The sequence below is a fragment of the Felis catus genome, chromosome D3, assembly GCF_018350175.1.
Source record: "Felis catus isolate Fca126 chromosome D3, F.catus_Fca126_mat1.0, whole genome shotgun sequence".
Lineage (NCBI taxonomy): Eukaryota > Metazoa > Chordata > Mammalia > Carnivora > Felidae > Felis > Felis catus.
In genome coordinates, this window is record NC_058379.1 from 76,453,014 (window position 1) to 76,471,134 (window position 18,121).

At 47.0% G+C, this 18,121-nt stretch overlaps 1 long non-coding RNA gene across 1 annotated transcript in view; it reads right to left on the bottom strand.

Annotated features, from left to right (window-relative positions):
* Positions 1-12,177: 12,177 nt before the first annotated feature.
* Positions 12,178-18,121, bottom strand: part of LOC123381451 — a 77,352-nt gene continuing 71,408 nt past the window's right edge. Inside the window, exons 4-5 of the long non-coding RNA XR_006588449.1 lie at positions 13,595-13,715; positions 12,178-12,580 (exon numbers count right to left, since the gene is read on the bottom strand). This is a non-coding gene — a long non-coding RNA (uncharacterized LOC123381451). The remainder of the gene's footprint in view (positions 12,581-13,594; positions 13,716-18,121) is intronic.

Genomic DNA, 18,121 nt, shown 5'->3' on the forward strand with positions numbered 1-18,121 from the left:
CCACACAGCAACAGCACCAGCAGCACCAGCATCAGAACTTAATATGTGGTTCTCTGTGTTGTATATGTATGAGGTTCTTTAATTCTCACAATAATCCTCTGAGGTAGTAGTATTCCCTCCAATGGATAGTGACGGAAGGAAGAGAGTTGAATAATTTACCCAAAGCCAAATAATAATTTATGTTAGCTTTACATAAAGAAGCAGAGAACATATGAGAGAGAGAGAGAGGTAAAGATTCACACACCAGAAAGGGCAAGAGCTCCTGCAAACAGAAGAAAAAGACAGTTGGACAGACATTGGTACTTGGAGGAAGTGATTATCAAAATCACGATACTTTGGGGGCGCCTGGGTGGCTCAGTCGGTTAAGCGTCCGGCTTCGACTCAGGTCATGATCTCGCGGTCCGTGAGTTCGAGCCCCGCGTCAGGCTCTGGGCTGATGGCTCGGAGCCTGCTTCCGATTCTGTGTCTCCCTCTCTCTCTGCCCCTCCGCCGTTCATGCTCTGTCTCTCTCTGTCTCAAAAATGAATAAACGTTAAAAAAAAAAATCACGATGATTTGGGAAATAAGGAGACAAGCATCCTCAGCCGTGTTCACAAGCTGGCGGGACCTGGACCTACCTGATGACGTGTGTGGAGTGCTTCTCGCAGAGCCCAACCTGAAATGAACAGTAAGGGGAGGACAGTGATGGGGACACTATGTTTCCCACTCTTCTTGAAAACAGACACGTTGGCTCCAACTTGGGATCAGAAGAGTTAGGCGTATAACCACCCATTTGACGAACGTTGGGTATGAATGCGTTGCCAGGCCCTCAGGTAGGTGGTGCCATAGCCCAGTGGGCGAGACTGACGTGTTCTCTGTGCCCCCAGAGCTCAGTACCTGGCCCGGTGGGGGGCGGGAGGGGGAGACAGAGAAGCTGGGCGATGACACCTTAGTGTGAGAGGTGCCGTGGTGGCGTAAGGTATGTGGGGGCACATGGGTTGGCACCTTCTATACTTTGGGAAGCACGAGAAGGCTCCCCGGTGGAAGAAACTTCCGTTGTGAGCTTTGCAAGACAGGTAGAGCGTCACTTGTTTGCTCATTTAATTTTTGTACGTTTACAGAGGACTTTGAAGTCCAAGGCATTATGCCAAAGCGAGGAGTACAACAATGGCAGAGAAAGATGTGACTCTGCCCTCGTGGTGCTTACGAGGTATCGGGGGAGACAAACGTGAAACAAGTATGCCGAGAGTAGGTGGGAGAGAGAATGCTCCAGTCTGCAGGACCAGCCAAGGCCGAGGTCTAGGGGCCAGAGAGTGTCTGTTGGGAAGTTCCATTGAGGGGTGACAAGAGACAAGGCTGAAGGAGCGCCCAAGTAAGATCACCAACCACCTCGGGAGTCATGTGGTAAAGTGTGGGCTTCTTCCTGCTCCGGTGGAGATTTCCCGCAGGGAGTCATCAGACCCCCATTTTGCAAAGTTCAGCGGGGGGGCTGCGGTGTGGTTGCTGGATTGGGGGAGGCAAGCCAAGAGGGAAGTCAATTTGAAAGTCTGTTGCCCCAGGCCAGATGCCAAGTGATGGTGGTCTGGAGTAGGGCTAGCGGTGCTGCAGAGAAGGGGACAGATCGGGGTTTGGGGGACAGATAAATCCAGGTTCTAGTAGAGAATAGGTGCCCCCATCCATTCTCCTGTAAGAAGGGATTCTTCCTCTTCCTCCTCTCCCTCTTCTTCCCCACCCCATCCTTCCTCATAGCATTCAAGCGAAAAGGGACTCCCACTCTGCCCAATTCTTAGGAAGCAATGGATTTTGTCCCTTCCTTCCAAGCCAGGAATGGACAGGTTGCTATCTTCCCCTCTGTGGCAATGAGAGGAGATGCCTGTTTTCCTTTAATGTCCCCTCTCCCTGTCAAACCAGGAGAGGGACAGGAGCCAGTCTTGTGGATTCGGCTTTTACTGTAAACTCCCCCCTCTGAAATGAATGGGTGCACTTAGGGAGGGAGGGGAGCGGAGCACAAGGCCAGCAGTTGAGGGACCTGGGTTTTATTTCCAATGCTACCTCCATCCCAACTGAACCCATCCCAACCGCCCTAGCCTCTGTTTCCTCCGTGGGAAAGCCAGAGGCTAAGTTAAAACCCCGTATAGCCTGTGAGCTAGATTTCAGAATGACATTTGCAGAAAAGAAAGTATTTTCTGAAGCTGTGTTTACTTTGGGGTTTGATAAAAGAACATAAAAGGTTCTGATTGGTGCTATTTAAATATTTGTTCCAGGACTGATGTTTGCGTTTAGGGCGAAATGAATGGATGCACATTATTTATGATTAACTCTGAAGCTCAGAGAAAGGGGAATAACATACGGAGTCAGAAGGCAGTTAAATCAGCCCAATCAGGAGTAAAATAAAGCCCTTGCTAACCCTATCTCCATCTTGCTTGTATATTTTCAAGCGTCTTCTAAAACTTACCCTCATTGCTTTCAAAGGTTTTATAACCTCTAGGGGAAAGATGCAGGCAATTGAACTACACAATAAATAGTCAACACCAACTGCCCCTCCCCCACCCAATGCAAAGCTAATGGTCTTTGACAATGGTCTACAACTGATTCCACTCAGCCCCGAATATTTTCCTGCTAATGGTCAATCCACTTTCAGCAGTAAAGACAGGGGCCAATGACCTCATTTATTTTTTTTTAATAACAAAGGGTACATAAATGGGCTGCGAATGGCTCCTCTCTGTAGAAGCAACACTCTCAGGGGTAAATTTTCAAATTGCTAATGGCCACCATACTGGACAAGTGGGGATTTTCCTACAAAGGGATCGGAGAAGGCGATTGAAGATAATGGCTTTCATGAAGAGGGAGCTGGTAGCTAGGAGAATTAAATCCTTGGGTCTGTGGCAAGATCTGAACTGTGGAAATAGTTGAGATCAGAAAATTGTCTGGCCCTCTCGGCATTAGCTTGGGAAGGCTCTGATTGCTTGTTGCTCGTTTTAATGGTATAGAGAGACCAGAATCAGATACATCACTGCAACCCAAAATCCTGGATAAATTTAACAAAATCCACCAATCTTCCGGGGGGAAATACATAAAAATCATGCTTTTTGCACTTTGATTTGTGAGGGGGTATACACATTCACTCCCTTCCCATGCCTGACTCCATCACTTCCCCCAGAGCGCTCCATCAACCATCAGGAAACCTTCAGCCCTCATCTAAGTGACAGGAGTATTCACTGTCTGCTTCCTGAGCTGCTGGCTTCTGTTAGCTCTTGTGATGCCCGTTTCACAGTCGGATGGATGTCCACCCATGACTCATGCTTCCTTTCCCATAAAGAAGCATGTTTCTGGGAGGCAGTTGCTCAGCGAGGCACGACATTTTCCAGACCCCTTTGTCACCGAGGTCAGGGCACAAACTAGTTCTTGCAATTGAATATGAACAGACGTGATAAGTGTCTGTCCCAGGCTAAGAGTGTTACGGAGGGCCTTCTTTACCTTCCCCTTCTTCATCTGGCTCTGGATGGATGGATGCCCAGGGGGACCTTGAAAGTCACCGTGGCAGGTGACAAAGCCTCTGTCAGCTGGGTTCCTGAATCACTGTGTGCAGTGGGGCCCCTCTGATGCCAGTCAGGAAGACTGCTGTGGACGTGGTGTGAATGAGATGTACAAGCTTGAGATGGAAACAGTTATGGACAGTGTTGGGTCATTCTTCCCCAACATCCTTTACTGGTCTTTCCTTTCTTCTAGACCTCCAAATGCTGGAGTACTCCAAGGCTCCAATGTAACGTGTACAAAACTGAGGTCTTGATTCTACTTCCCCAAATCTATTCCTCCTCCAGCATTAGAGGTGAGCATAGGCTGTTGTGGAGCCACAGAGCGGCCCCTAACCCAGGCCACAGTGGGTAAGGGGAGGTTTTCCGGAAACAATGGCACCAGAACTTAGTCTTGAAAGAATAGCGGGAAATACAGAAAGGAAATGGGGGTGGTTGAGGGCACTCCCCTCAGAAACCCAGAGGAAAGCAGGAAAGGTAGTGTGTCAGCTAGTTTGAAGAGTAAGATGTGAGTTTCAGGAGGAAGCTAGTTGTTGACAGAGCTTGGATCCTTCCCAACAAGGTATATCTAGAAGGCCACACTGAGCCAATGGAAAGTTTAACAAACCGTTTATTATATAATTCCTGTTATCCCAGCCATGTTTATTACATAATCTTGAACAAAATTGAAGATAAGAATTAATTCCCTACCTCCCTGCCATTCAAGTCAAGCTCCTGGGTGCATAAGAAGTGAGTCCCACCCCGGGAAGGAGGTGAGCCACATCGGTGTTTCCCAAATCAGCATGCCCGTCAGAACCATTTAAAGGGCTTTTCGGGGCGCCTGGGTGGCGCAGTCGGTTAAGCATCCGACTTCAGCCAGGTCACGATCTCGCGGTCTGGGAGTTCGAGCCCCGCGTCAGGCTCTGGGCTGATGGCTCGGAGCCTGGAGCCTGTTTCCGATTCTGTGTCTCCCTCTCTCTCTGCCCCTCCCCCATTCATGCTCTGTCTCTCTCTGTCCCAAAAATAAATAAACGTTGAAAAAAAAAATTAAAAAAAAAATAAATAAAAATTAAAAAAAAAATAAAGGGCTTTTCAAAGACTCCAGATTCTGGGACTCTACCCATGACCCGCCTTCTTATTCTGCACACTGTTTCTTGGCAGCCATGCAGCTCTATGCCCCTCCAGCCATGATTCCAGCATGCTCCCAACTATAATTCCATGACGTTATGGGTCTGTCACATATATCTGAGAGTCTGAGAGAATGAAGTTCTCGACTTTTCTTTTCAGCTAACAACGGCTACACGCCCTGAAGGGAACCCAGGAAAAGCTGCACGGGGGTTTGCTGCCTCTGCATAGACCCTGCCCCTGTGTATATACGTGCCTCACTTTGTCTAACCCCTTGTTTTCTTGTCTAAGTAAACTGGGATCCTGTGGCAAGAGTGGGTGCATACAGGCATGCGTTCGTGTGTGTGTGTGTGTGTGTGTGTGTGTGGCCTCTTTTCTCCAACGCCCACCCCAATCTATACCACCATGCTGCAGAGGCCCAGCATAGATGATCCCAGATGGCTTACTCATTACCACTCCCCTCCTCCCTCTCCTGACTTCAGTCCCCGGCCAGGGAAGCCAGAGGGACACGGTTCTCAAGGAGAGCTCTAAAAGCAGTATGCAGGGAGGGAGCCATGGGCAAAGGAGTGAGCCGGTTCTAGACTTCAGCTTTACCAGGTGTACAATAGGACGTTTGGCCCAAATGCCTTCCAAGGACACTTCGAGAGCTAAACTCCATGGGTCAGTGTTTTTTTGTTTTCATTTTTGTTTTTAAATGATGGCATCTGGTAATATCGTGCAGCTATCCAAAACAAAGCCCTTGTATATTCAGCCACACCTTTGAAAGGGACTTGGAAAAAATATGTGAAATTTGAAGTATCACCGAACTGTACATAGACTGAGGACAGTCATAGAAACTTACGTATTCCCATTTGAAATGCTAAAGGTACACGCAGCTATGGAAAGTTTTTGCATTGGGCAATAAAGGGCGGGTGAAGACAATTTGAATTATGTAACTTGTTCTGAGAGTTGTTTTAATAATAAATGTTTAAACCAATTAAAATGATAGCGGTTTAGATGGACAACGCTACCCCAGTTTTTTCTGGATATGTAAGGGGAGGGGAGGGACTGAGTGATGTACATTTCTGTGACTCATTAACTACGACTGGAGCCCACTCTCATCAATACTGTTTGAGAAAAAGGGTTTTGAAACATGGATATCTATTCTAATTCTTTTCTTTTTCAATCTTGGTTTTTTTTTTTTAATCTGAGAGGGGGTGCGCGCATGTGCGCGCGAGCGTGGGATGGGGCAGGGAGGGTCAGAATGAGATAGAGAGAGAATACCAAGCAGGCTCTACACTCAGTGCAGAGCCTCACTCGACGCCCAATCCCACGACCCCGCGATCATGACCTGAGTCGAGATCAAGAGTTAGACACTCCACTGACTGAGCCACCCAGGCATCCCTCTCTGTTTTTGAAAGAAAAAAAAAATTTAATGTTTATTTCTTAGAGAGAGAGAGAGAGAGAGAGAGAGAGAGCAGGGGAGGGGCAGAGAGAGGGGGAGACACAGAATCCAAAGCAGGCTCCAGGCTCTGAGCTGTCAGCGCAGAGCCCGACACGGGGCTCGAACTCACAGACTGCCACATCATGACCGGAGCCAAAGTCGGACGCTTAACTGACTGAGCCACCCAGGCACCCCTCTCTTTCTTTTTTTAAAGCTGAATTTTGCAGGGTGCCTGGGTGGCTCAGTCGGTTAAGCAGTGGACTTCAGCTCAGGTCATGATCTCGCGGTCCGTGGGTTCGAGCCCCGCGTCGGGCTCTGTGCTGACAGCTCAGAGCCTGGAGCCTGTTTCAGATTCTGTGTCTCCCTCTCTCTGACCCTCCCCCGTTCATGCTCTCTCTCTGTCTCAAAAATAAATAGACGTTAAAAAAAAATAAAGCTGGGGCGCCTGGGTGGCGCAGTCGGTTAAGCGTCCGACTTCAGCCAGGTCACGATCTCGCGGTCCCTGAGTTCGAGCCCCGCGTCGGGCTCTGGGCTGATGGCTCAGAGCCTGGAGCCTGTTTCTGATTCTGTGTCTCCCTCTCTCTCTGCCCCTCCCCCGTTCATGCTCTGTCTCTCTCTGTCCCAAAAATAAATAAACGTTGAAAAAAAAAATTAAAAAAAAAAATAAAGCTGAATTTTGCTTGTAACAATATTCCTCTCTCAAGATTTCTTTTAATATTAATATTCCTATTATTCTTTAAAAATTGTCAAGGAAAAATTGTATTGATTGTAGAATGAAGATAGATGCTCGGAAACACAGAATTACTTTTTTATTAGTTACGAGTCAGGATTTGCCCAAGTTCATTTGCAAAGTTCATTGTGTCCTTCCATTCTCCCCAGGGTCCCTAATTTTGAAAAAACTGGGTGGCTCAGTCAGTTAAGTGTCCGACTTTGACTCATGTCATGATCTCACAGTTCGTGGCTTCAAGCCCCATCTCGGGCTCTGCGCTGATAGCTCAGAGCCTGGAGCCTGCTTCGGATTCTGTGTCTCCCTCTCTCTCTCTCTCTCTCTCCCTCTGCCCCTCCCCCACTCATGGTCTGTGTCTCTTTCAAAAATAAGTAAAAAAATTTTAAAAAGAAAAAACGGGGGATATTTTAAAATGGGCTTCGAATCAAGCAGGAAGAAACCTTGTGTGTGAGGATACTTGACACTTATTTATGTTCTCAGTAGTCAGAAAAACAAATGGCTCAGTCAATATTTGTTGAATGAGTGGATGGATGGACGTAGTCTGCTCCTGAAGACGCGTGAATGAATAAGTGGAAATATATGGGAAGCGTCTATGGAAATGTATTTATCTAGTGTCTGGCAGACCTTCAGAGCTTTGTGATCATTGGCAAAATATTCATTTATTCCCCCTAATCTCACTTTTCACCTGTAAAGTGGGGATGACAGAACATCCGTCATCGGCGGAGTTCCCCTTAAGAGGACCCGGTGCCTGGCGTTTACCTGACACTTGAGCCATGACGCGAGAGATAAAAAAGAACTCCTTTTCCTGGCCATCCACAACTTAAAACCATATCTTTTTATAAGAGAAGGGGATCTAACCTTCTGTTTGTCCCTAACCAGCGGTCACATCAACTTCTATAAAAATGTGGACATTTGGTAGGATTTTTTTTTTAATTGTGTCATTAATGCAAATCTCACAGTAGTGCAGAACTCTGTCTTTCCTCTGAGGCTGGTATATGCTAAAACCCGATAATCTTGAATCATTCAAGACTGATTTGTACTAGCTTTCTGTACTGAATCAGAATTTGGGGGGTTGGGAGAAGACTCTATTGTTTCCAAAGCTCTCTAGGGGATACGGAGGCATCACTTTTCATTTCACAGGTGGGGGCCTGGAAGGAGTTGTCCACAAATACCCAAGACTGAGAACAGTTTCTTGCTGACCTTTGGTCCTCTGCTGGATTCGACTGATCATTTTAATGCAGATTTTAATCCCGTCTCTGGTACTTTCTTGTAATTCTGTCCCTGGGGCTGTTGTAAGAAAGTAAGTCTGTACCAGGGTGGAGGGACAATCCTCCTAGCTCTGAGGGCCGCAAGTGGCATTTGCTTGGGGCTGGTCTCTGGACTATGCAAATTCAGCTGCTGACTCCAGGCCAGTAGTTAAATTCTATGAAAACAAGCCAACATCTACTGTCTGAGAAAGTTGAGCAAGACCCTTCCTCTGCCCAGTGAAACAGGTGACCTTAGAACTCCTGAGCCATAGAACAGTCAGAAGGCACTGTGAGGGCTGCTGGAGACCCTGAGGCAGCCCCGGGTGGTGGTTAAGAGCCTGGGCTTTGGAACTGGACCCCGGAGCCCATATCCCAGCCCCTGTTTACTCAGTACTCCCTTGGGCAAATTTTCTTCTCTGTAAAACGGGGTAATAACATTACCCACCTCCTACCGTTATCAGGAGGATTAAATGGGCTAATATTTATAAGGAGCCTAGAGCAGTGAGCGACTGACATTTAGTAAGTACTCAGTAGATGCTGGGTAAGTGATTTACTAGATTCTTTTCAAAGCACTTTCCACCTGTCTTGATAAGGGGTTCCTGGTATCTCTTAGAGGAATGGTGGATTAGACCCTGTCAAAACACATGCTGTTTTGAAACATGACTGTCTTTATTGGGTGCCTGGACGGTCCACTGTTTTTCTACCCATTAAGACCTCCCGACCCAGGGGCTGGTCTTCTTCTCATGAGACAGGATGGGATCCAGCTTTCTTGGAGGACACTTAAGCTGTCATATGAGATCACACACCCCCTTTTCTGCACTCAGCTCGTACTAACTGGTGCTCGATTCAGGAGAAACTTGAGTCCTTAATGCCCTCCTTTACTGGAGAGGCTCCATATCTAATGCCCCGGGTGCCAACATGACAAGAATATGCGGCAATGAAGCTCACATATTCTGCGAGTCAGTGTTGCTGAGTAAAGTCCTCACATCCACAGAGAAAAGAACCTAATTCGGGCTCCACCTCCGGGACTAGAAAATTAATGTTTAATCAGACCGATACGTCAACGGTTTACATCTGACCTTCCTGAAAGTCCTTTAAGGCAATGAGAACACTTGTCGTGGGGAAATGGAAATCCTAAATTGTACTGGCCTTTTACCAACTCATTACTTCAAAAAATGGTAGCCGCTATTCTGAAGCTTATGCTAATCATTCTTTTGCTTTTCCTCATCGCTTTATCTTCGATGATATACCCGAGCATATATGTTTTAGTGTTTTGCACGTTTTTGACCTTTCTGCAAGTGGAATCACAGCGTACGTGCTCTTTTGCGTCTGGCTTCCCTAGCTCGACGTGTTGCTTCGATTATTTTAGCGTGGTCGGACACTGTCGTGTGTTGATCGCCACGTAGCATTCCGTTATGGGTATCTCTCTGTCCGTCGACTCTACCGACAACAAAAACGAGGATCGTTCCCATTGCTTGCTTGTTTGCATGCCTTGTGGTGCATGCCTATAGATCTTGCCTGCTGCCCTCGTGTAAGTCTAATAACTGTAATTTTTATGATGATGATAGCCTCTATCAAGTGGCCACACTTACATGCCCTCGTTTGGACCTCAACACACCTCTGTGTGACGGCTCTTCTCTCACTGAGGATGCCGAGCGCTGGTAAGGACGTCGTTCTCGCCCTGATGCTAGGAGAAAGCCGAGTAATCGACACGAGAACGTTCTTTGAGTGCTTCACACAGCAAATGTTGCAAGGCAACTAAGTCACGGGAACCCCAAGGAGGGAAAGGACCCCCGAGGAAGGATGGATGCATGGGCTGTCCCACGCGTGGCAGAGCACGGGAGGAAGGGGCACTAGTCACCCTAGAAGCAGGTCGGAAGAAATCGCTAAGGGGGCACCCGGCTGGCTCAGTCGGTGGAACAGGCCACTCTTGATCTCAGGGCTGTGACTTTGAGCTCTGCACTGGATGTAGAGGTTGCTTAAAATCTTTGAAAAAAAAAAAAAGAAGAAATCAGCTAATATTGTAGCAGATCGCTAAGGGTAGAGGCTGTCCTAGCATGACAGTACAGGACCTCTGAGAAACCCAAACACGAGGGAGGTAGGCACTCGTTTGCAGCTCTTTTCCAGAGGTTTCCACTGGGTGCTCGCAAGAACTTGGGAGGCAGGGTGGGAGACTAGAGAGAGGTAACCTCACTGGTGTGGGCCTGTGGGAGGGGTTTGGCCACTACGATCCTAAGGCATAAAACTTCCCTGTCTGGACCCTTTGTGTACCGAGCAGAAGTTTTAAGCTGCTGGGGAAAGGGCAACAAACCTCTACCTCCAAGACCTAGATAAGGGCCTATGGCTTCTGGGGAAAGGGAAGAAGAAGAAGAAATCTACCCCTGGGGGAGGACGAGGAAAGAGCCCTGGGTCCAAATCCTATGCTGTATCATTCAACGTCTCTCTCTCCCCAACTCCCTCATCAACCCCCCCCCCCACCCCCACCCTCTGGGCACACGTAGAACAAAAGGCCATGTGAGGACACAGGGAGAAAGCAGCCATCTGTAAGCCAGGAAGAGGGCCCTCATCAGAAATGGATCCCTGCCAGATCTTGATCTTGGACTTCCAGCTTCCAGAATTGTGAGAAATCAATGTCTGCTGTGGAAGCCGCTCAGTCTGTGGTATTTTGTCATGGCTGCTTGAGCAGACTAATACAAGCTGTGAATGAACTTGATGCCGCTGAACTGTCCACTTAAAAATGGTTACAATGGTGAATTTCATGTTGCGTATATTTTATCAATGTGGTAATGGCGGCCAGTTAGGCCACAGGGCTGAGCTCGACACTCAACAGTGTGAAAAGCAGGTGCCCCTGCTGCCGGTGAGAAGTGAGATATACAGCGTATCATCAAACCAAAGCCAAAGGAGGACCTTTTGCTTCCTGCAAATATGTAAGCATTATGCCTAACGTGTACGTACGTAAAAAACACACTAAGGTAAGTAAAGTTCTGCTCAACAACCACACAGTATGTAGAGCTGGCCTAATAGCATGATAACCATATATTTTTACAGGCAATGTGAGTCACTATTACATATTATTTGCAATGATTGCTGGCTTGTTGGGGTCTTTTAATTCCTTCATGTGTATACCTCCAGGTTTGAGGAGTCCGGGAGACATCCAAGTGGTGATATCAGGTAGACAGTTGGGTGAGAGTCTGGTGCTTGTGGGACAGGGGGCTGTGAGGTTGACAGCAATCAAATTAATTTATTTATATATACAGCCCTGGGACCAGAAGAGAACACTTAGGGATTGTAGGTATAGAGAAAGGGAGATGAAGACAGATGTTCTCAAGATCATCAATACTTAGAAGTCGGGCAGCTGAGGAGAAACCAGTTAAGGACGAGAGGCCAGTGCAGTGGAGGAGAGTCACGGCGTGTTTGAAAATGAAGGAGAAGTTACTTGTGTCAATCGTTGCTAAAAGATCTAGGTAGGTGAAGATTGAGAACGGACTATTGCCTTTGACGCAGGTCACCGCGAGACAGGAGAATGATCTTGGGGAGTGCCATTTTATTAGAACGGCAGACACTGAAAAAGCCCAAATGGAGCAGGTTTGAGACCTAATGAGAGGTGGGAAAGGGAGCAGGCAAGAGAGGGAGTGGCTGGAGTGGGACTCAGAGTAGCCAGGAGAGAACATTTTTTGAAAGACGTGTGATCCCACCATGTTTGTTTGCCAATGGGAATGATCGGGTTGAGGGACAAATCAACATGGTAGGAGAGAAGGGGATGACTGCAGGACCAGAGTCCTTGGAAACAGGAAGGCATCAAAATCCAAAGCACGAGTGGCGCGGTCGGCCTCTGGTGAAAGCAGGGACCTTCCTCATCTCTAACAGGAGGGCAGGTGGAATATGCAGGAACAAACGCAGGTCAGTTGATAGACTGGGTGGTAGAGACGGAGTAGCTCTTTTCTAACTGCCTCCACCCTTCCTGGGCAAACACCGTTGACTGAGGAGTTGGGCGAGGGAGGGTGATGTGAAAAGACAGAAGAAAGTATGAAACAACCGCTACAGAAAGTAAAGAAGGGAATGTTCCAGGGAGATTGGTGGGCGTTCCCAGGTGCCACACGACAGTTGTTTTCAAATAAATCAATTCAACTTGGTTTGTGAAAAAAAATTTTTTTAAGTATTCAGCTGTGTAGGTGTGGGTATACACTCAAAACTCCGTTGGGTTAGCTCAGGGTTTGGTTTTTCCTGGGTGTACCAGCTAGGATGTTTTTGTTTGCCAGTAACAGAAAACCTTTCTCAAACCAGCTTAAACAATAAGAAAATGAATTATTTAACTAAAAGGAAGGTTCAAAGGTAGGTCAAGCTCCAGGGATGGCTGATTCCGTGCCCCATTGATTTCTTCAGGGATCCGGGTTCTTTTTTCTCTTCTCTGCTGTTCACATATCGGTTCCTTCTTAGGGCTTGTGCCTTGCAGTTGTGACATGATAGCTGCTGGCAGTTAGGGTCCACTTGCTTCCTTGTTCATGTAGAGCAGGAGAGAAGGAATAGCTTTCACCAGCCAAAGAGCACAGGGCGTTTTCTTCAGATCCTGACAATTACAGTGAGAGGGGGGCCATGGGATTACTAGGACAGATTTAAATCTGTGGTTCTCAAAGTGGGATTTTTGGACCAGCAGCATTAGCATCTCCTGAGAACTTATTTGTAAAGTAAATTCTTGAGCCTCTTTGAAGACCTGTTAAATCAGAATAGGTATGGAAGCCCAGCAATCTGCCCTTTTTAAAAAAAATTTTTTTTATTAGAGCACCCAAGCAGGGGAAAGAGACAGAGGGAGAGAGGGAATCCCAAGCAGGCTCTGTGCTGAGTGCAGGGCCCTACCCGGGGCTTGATCCCGTGACCCTGAGATCGGGACCCGAGCCAAAATCAAGAGTTGGATGCCTAACCAACTGAGCCATCCAGGCACCCCAGCAATCTGTGCTTTAACAAGCCTTTCAGGTGATGCTGAGGCACAGCAAAGTTTGAGAACCACTGGCTTAGGATAGTGTGGTGAACTCCATGAATAAGATGGGGGTTCTGCTAGGAAGAAGGGTGTGGGGAATAGACATCTACTAGTGTCTCCTGGACCAGACGAGCTTCTCAGAGTGAGACCAGGTTAGGAGGCTTAGGAGTATTTCTAAGAGAGTGATTCCAAGGATGGGCCCTGAAATCTAAATTGCTTGAGAAGAGAAATGAGGACACAGAGGAATGAGGGATGGTGGGAAAGTTAGCAAACTTAAGAGCCAAGGAGGCTGGAGAATTGAAGTGAGCCGGTGGGATAGAAGGTGTGGTGGCCATGAGACCATACTCATAGACCTTCAACTACAGGGAATGTAAGTGACCAATGGCCTTGTGTTTGCCCCCAGACCACACTTGCCATGGGATGTTCTCACCACCAGATGAGTGTGGCAAGGATACTAAGGCTGGACCATTCAGGGGGCACACACTCCTCAGAAGGCTGACTTCAGCTAGAGGATCTCCCCACCTCAGCTTTGATGAACCTTCCTTAGATGGCATGACGATCCAAGAACTTTCCACCCAACCTTCTCTCCTGTTCTTCTTCACTCACCTTAGATTTGTATCACGTCCTACAGCCTTGTCCAACTCCCGATTTTTTCCTCACACAGGCACTTCCCCTGTTAAAATCCTTTCACGTTTAATCCCATTTTGGCATCTGCTTCTTGGAGGACCTAGACCAACACAGAAGGTGATGGTTCCTGAGTTGAGTTTGAACTTATTATGTGAGATCAGTGAGAGATGAAGATTCATAGCTGGTCATTGCAGGACAGCACCAGGGCAGTCCCGGCCACCCTGGAGTTGACTTGGGCATCCTTCGAGGTGGAGGGGAAGATGGCACTTTGGGTAGGGTGGATATCCCACCAGCTGAACATACCGCCATTGGCTTAGTGACACGCCTGGTGTTCAGTTGCCAGCCTCTTAGGGTTCCCCACAAATGCCTGGGTAAGTGTAGCTCAGCTCCTCCACCGAATGAGCACAGCCTCCATGGATGTCGCCTTCCCATGGCATTATAAGACAATCCCCACCCTTGTGTCCCTTCACTGTGGCCATGAGCAAATAGCTTCGTGGGTAAGGAGAAGAGGGGCAAATATTTTATAAAGATTTGACTATGATAATCTATCTGCATTGTACCCATATTTCCCTTAGTGGCTGTCGCCCTACCTTGAGGGGTGCTACCGATCTTACGAGAGGGTTGGCAGGGGTCAGGAGAAAATGCTCTGGAGCTACTGTGAAAACAGTAAGCTGCTCTAATACGCACAGTGCTCAACCTCACTTTGGCGACACACACCTGAGGAGAGCAGCAAGCTGTAACCTACGTGGGTGCCGCCCCACCTACAGGGGCGCCATGTTGGGCCCCTTTTGGATTCTTAACCTGGAATTCAGGGTCCGTGAATGGCCTTTAGGGAGACTGAATCTCCTGGAGTTGTGTGTGCACTTTGTGTGAGTGAGCATTGGAAGGGCAGAGAAGGGAGTTGGGCCCATAGTTTGCACTATTTCTCAGGAGTTAGTGACTTCAAAAAAAAAATTAATCAATTAAAAAAATATATATATATATCAAGAGTAAGCCACTTCTTTTCAAAAGTATTCTAACCAGATTTTAGAGAGTAAATATCTGGCCTGTGAAAACTTTGCCATCCGAGCAGATGTGTTGCTATACTTCTCCACCTTTAGGTAAGGAAGACCTCTCTGTCTAGCTCTGTGGTGATATAGGGAATATTATGGATTCTACGGAATGGTAACGAGAGAGGGATGGCTTATGGAACGAAGGGAACCGATTTTTCGCCTTCATAAATCCTATGTCATAAGAGGATTTATAAGAGGCTTTTTAAAAAGTTTATTTATTTTGAGAGAGAGAGAGAGAGAGAGAGCACGCACAAGCAGAGGAGAGGCAGAGAGAGAGGGAGACAGAGAATCCCAAGCAGGCTTCTTGCTGTCAGTGCTGAGCTTGACAGGGACCTCGATCTCAGGAACAGAGAGATCCTGACTTGAGCCAAAATCAAGAGTTGGAAGCTTAACTGGCTGAGCCACCCAGGCGCCCCATTAAAGCCTTTTTATCTTCACAGAACACTGGCTTGGGAAGCTGAAGACTAAAAACAAACAAAAAAAGCATCAGAGTTTCTATTTTCTTTCTTTTTCTTTTCTTTTCCTTTTTTTTTTTTTTTGGTAGATGGTTCATCGAAGTAATCCTAGATGTTTTCATATTAACACGTGGAGGGTTTCAGTAGAATGTTACAGGTACCGCTGCTGGAAATTGCATGACAGACGAACGTAATTGTGCTACGGAGATGCAAACTACAGTTTTCACAGCCTGTTTCTCTGACCCGAGAAGGGAACCCCGGCAAACACTAGAGGGAGCTCCACACCGCAGAGCCGGCTTCCTTCCCTGTCAGAATCGCCTACTGTAATGGTCCGGCTCTCTTTGGCTGTTCTACATGAACTGCACGGAAATAAGCGAAGAATGCCTCGTTCCATTTGTACACCTGTCGTGAGGGACCCGGCACACCCTTCCGGGTGTCTGTTCCGGTCTGGAGGCTGCAGCCGACCCCAGGCGGAGCTCTGGAACACACCCGGCGGGCAGCCCGGTCCTGGCGCCTTCCTCCTACTGTGTTTTTTCAAAATGAAAAGCCAACCTCAGTTCCTTCCTAGATAGGCAACTAAGCTCGTAGATTAATAGATATACGAATATCCTAGCAGACTAAGGCACTGATGAGATCCATTATGATCTGGTCGATCAGAGGAAAATGATGATGAACATGGGAGATTGGCATCAGGTTCATTTACTCATTTTTATTCACAATTTTCCACCACCTTCTCTATGCTGCGGCCTGAATAGTTCATATCGGAAGCGTCCTGACTCAGGCATTTGATGACAACTGGAGGAAGGTCTTTAGAGCCAGACTTTAGTTTTTTGTGTTTTTTTTTTAATTGTGGTAAAACATAACATAAAATGCGCTAACTTCTGGGTTATGCAAAAGAGACAAATGTAACCGGAAAAGGTTTCATCTGTATAAAGTATTTGCACTTGAGTAATAAAAAAAAAAATCGAGTACGCGGTAAAGAACTGGGGAATCCTTGACTTAGTTGAAAAAGATGTGGTAATTCTTAACAGTAGCCTACATGACTCGACCTTGTGATGAATGAGCCTAGCAAAAATAGATTGTAATATTGTAATGTACAATAGATTGTAATCTTGTAATATACAAGATTACAAATATTGTAATATTTGTAATCTACAAAATAGATTGTAATAATTGTTCCTGTATATTGTAACATTAACAGGAACAAGCATCTAGAACATTGCTTCTAAGTCTTGGCTGCGTATTAGAATCACCTAGAAGCTTTAAAACATATTGATGTCCAATTCTCGAGGAAGCTAACGTAAATGGTCTGGGATATGATTTCTTAAAAGCTCTCAGCCAATTCCAGCGTGCAGGCCAGGCTGAGCCCCTGAGACATTCCTGTGCTGCTGGGCTCAGGCCCAAACACACCTACTGTTACATCCGTGTGTCCCACTTAAGGGAAATAAAGACAAGCCAGTTCCTATTCAAGGAGGGGTCAGAATTGTGAAGGAACAACAATTCATTTTTATAAGAGGAACAACTGAGAAAGTGCAAACAGAAGGACACTAGAGAGAGGGGAGGGACAGAGTTTAGAGCTGGCTTTCAGCATCTGAGAGCTTTCTCATGGAAGAGACTTCTTTTTTTTTCTTTTTTTCTTTTTCTTTTTCTTTTTTTTTTTTGAAGCTGAAAGTCAATTTTATTCTTTTTTTTATTTAAAAAAATGTTTCAATGTTTATTTACATTTGAGAGAGAGAGAGACAGAGAGAGAGAGAGAGACAAAGGGCAAGCGGGGAGGGGCAGAGAGAGAGGGAGAGATGCAGAACTCCAGGCTCCAGGCTTCTAGCTGTTAGCACAAAGCCGGACCCGGGGCTCAAACCCTCAGAGCTCGAGATCATGACCTGAGCCGAAGTCGGATGTTTAACCGACTGAGCCACCCAGGCACCCAGAGACTTCTTTGTATCGCAGGCCCTGGGAAGGAGAACTGGGAACAAGGAATAGAAGTAGCAGCTACTGGGACGCCTGGGTGGCTCAGTTGGTTAAGCGCCTGACACTGGCTCAGGGCATGATCTTGCGGTTCAAGCCCCTCGGAGCCTGAAGGCTGCTTTGGATTCTGTATCTCCCTCTCTCTCTGCCTGTCTCACACTCCGTCTCTCTCTCTCAAAAATAAATAAACATTACAAAAAGTAGCACTTATTATTATTACTTTTTATGAAATAAATGTTTAAAACCAGCCCAGTCCAAAGAGGGATGCTGCCCAGGGAAGCAGTGAGTGCTCTTTTGAGGGATATGCCGACGGGTCCCTCCAGCAGATTACTGGCAGGGATGTCACAGAGAGGTTCTGCGAGTGGAAAGGCTGACAGTTACCGTCAAAATGACCCTGTCCCAGCAGGAGCATTGACCGGCACTTTCTGGTGCCAGAAAGTACATTGTGCTAAGCTTCTGCATTCCCGTATTTTCAAGCTCACACTATTCCCACAGGGAGGGGGCTATTATCTTTCCAGTGCATATTGGAAGAAACGGGGGTTCCAAGGCCTGTCCAGTGTCACATGTAACCCACAGGCACCCTGATGGCTGGTCTTCCCGGCTGGGCTTCTCTGATTCTAGAACATACAATGTGTCCATAACCAGAAACACAGGCCAAGTTTTAGCAATAATGAGACAGTGTTTAAAACAACCTCTCTGACACTGACCTATGCAGATGAAAGGCACTATTTGAAAGCTTTAGCCTTAGAATCTCAAATGTTGGCCCCTCAAAGAAGGTCAGGGGTGATCTAATTCACTCCCCCCATTTCTCAGTTCCTAGATGAGGAAACTCAGAGTCCCGAGTCTCATCCCGAGTTACGCATTTACTATTCAGATCCTCTGACACGAAGAAGAAAGGCTGTCTTGCTCTTGCTGCCCTGATCGAACGGCCCTACCTTCGCTGGAGATGCTCTGGGAGCTCAACTTCTCTCAGGGAATTGCTTTCAGGGCCAACTCAGCCAGCCCTCAGGAGAATCAATCTCTTCACTTTATCG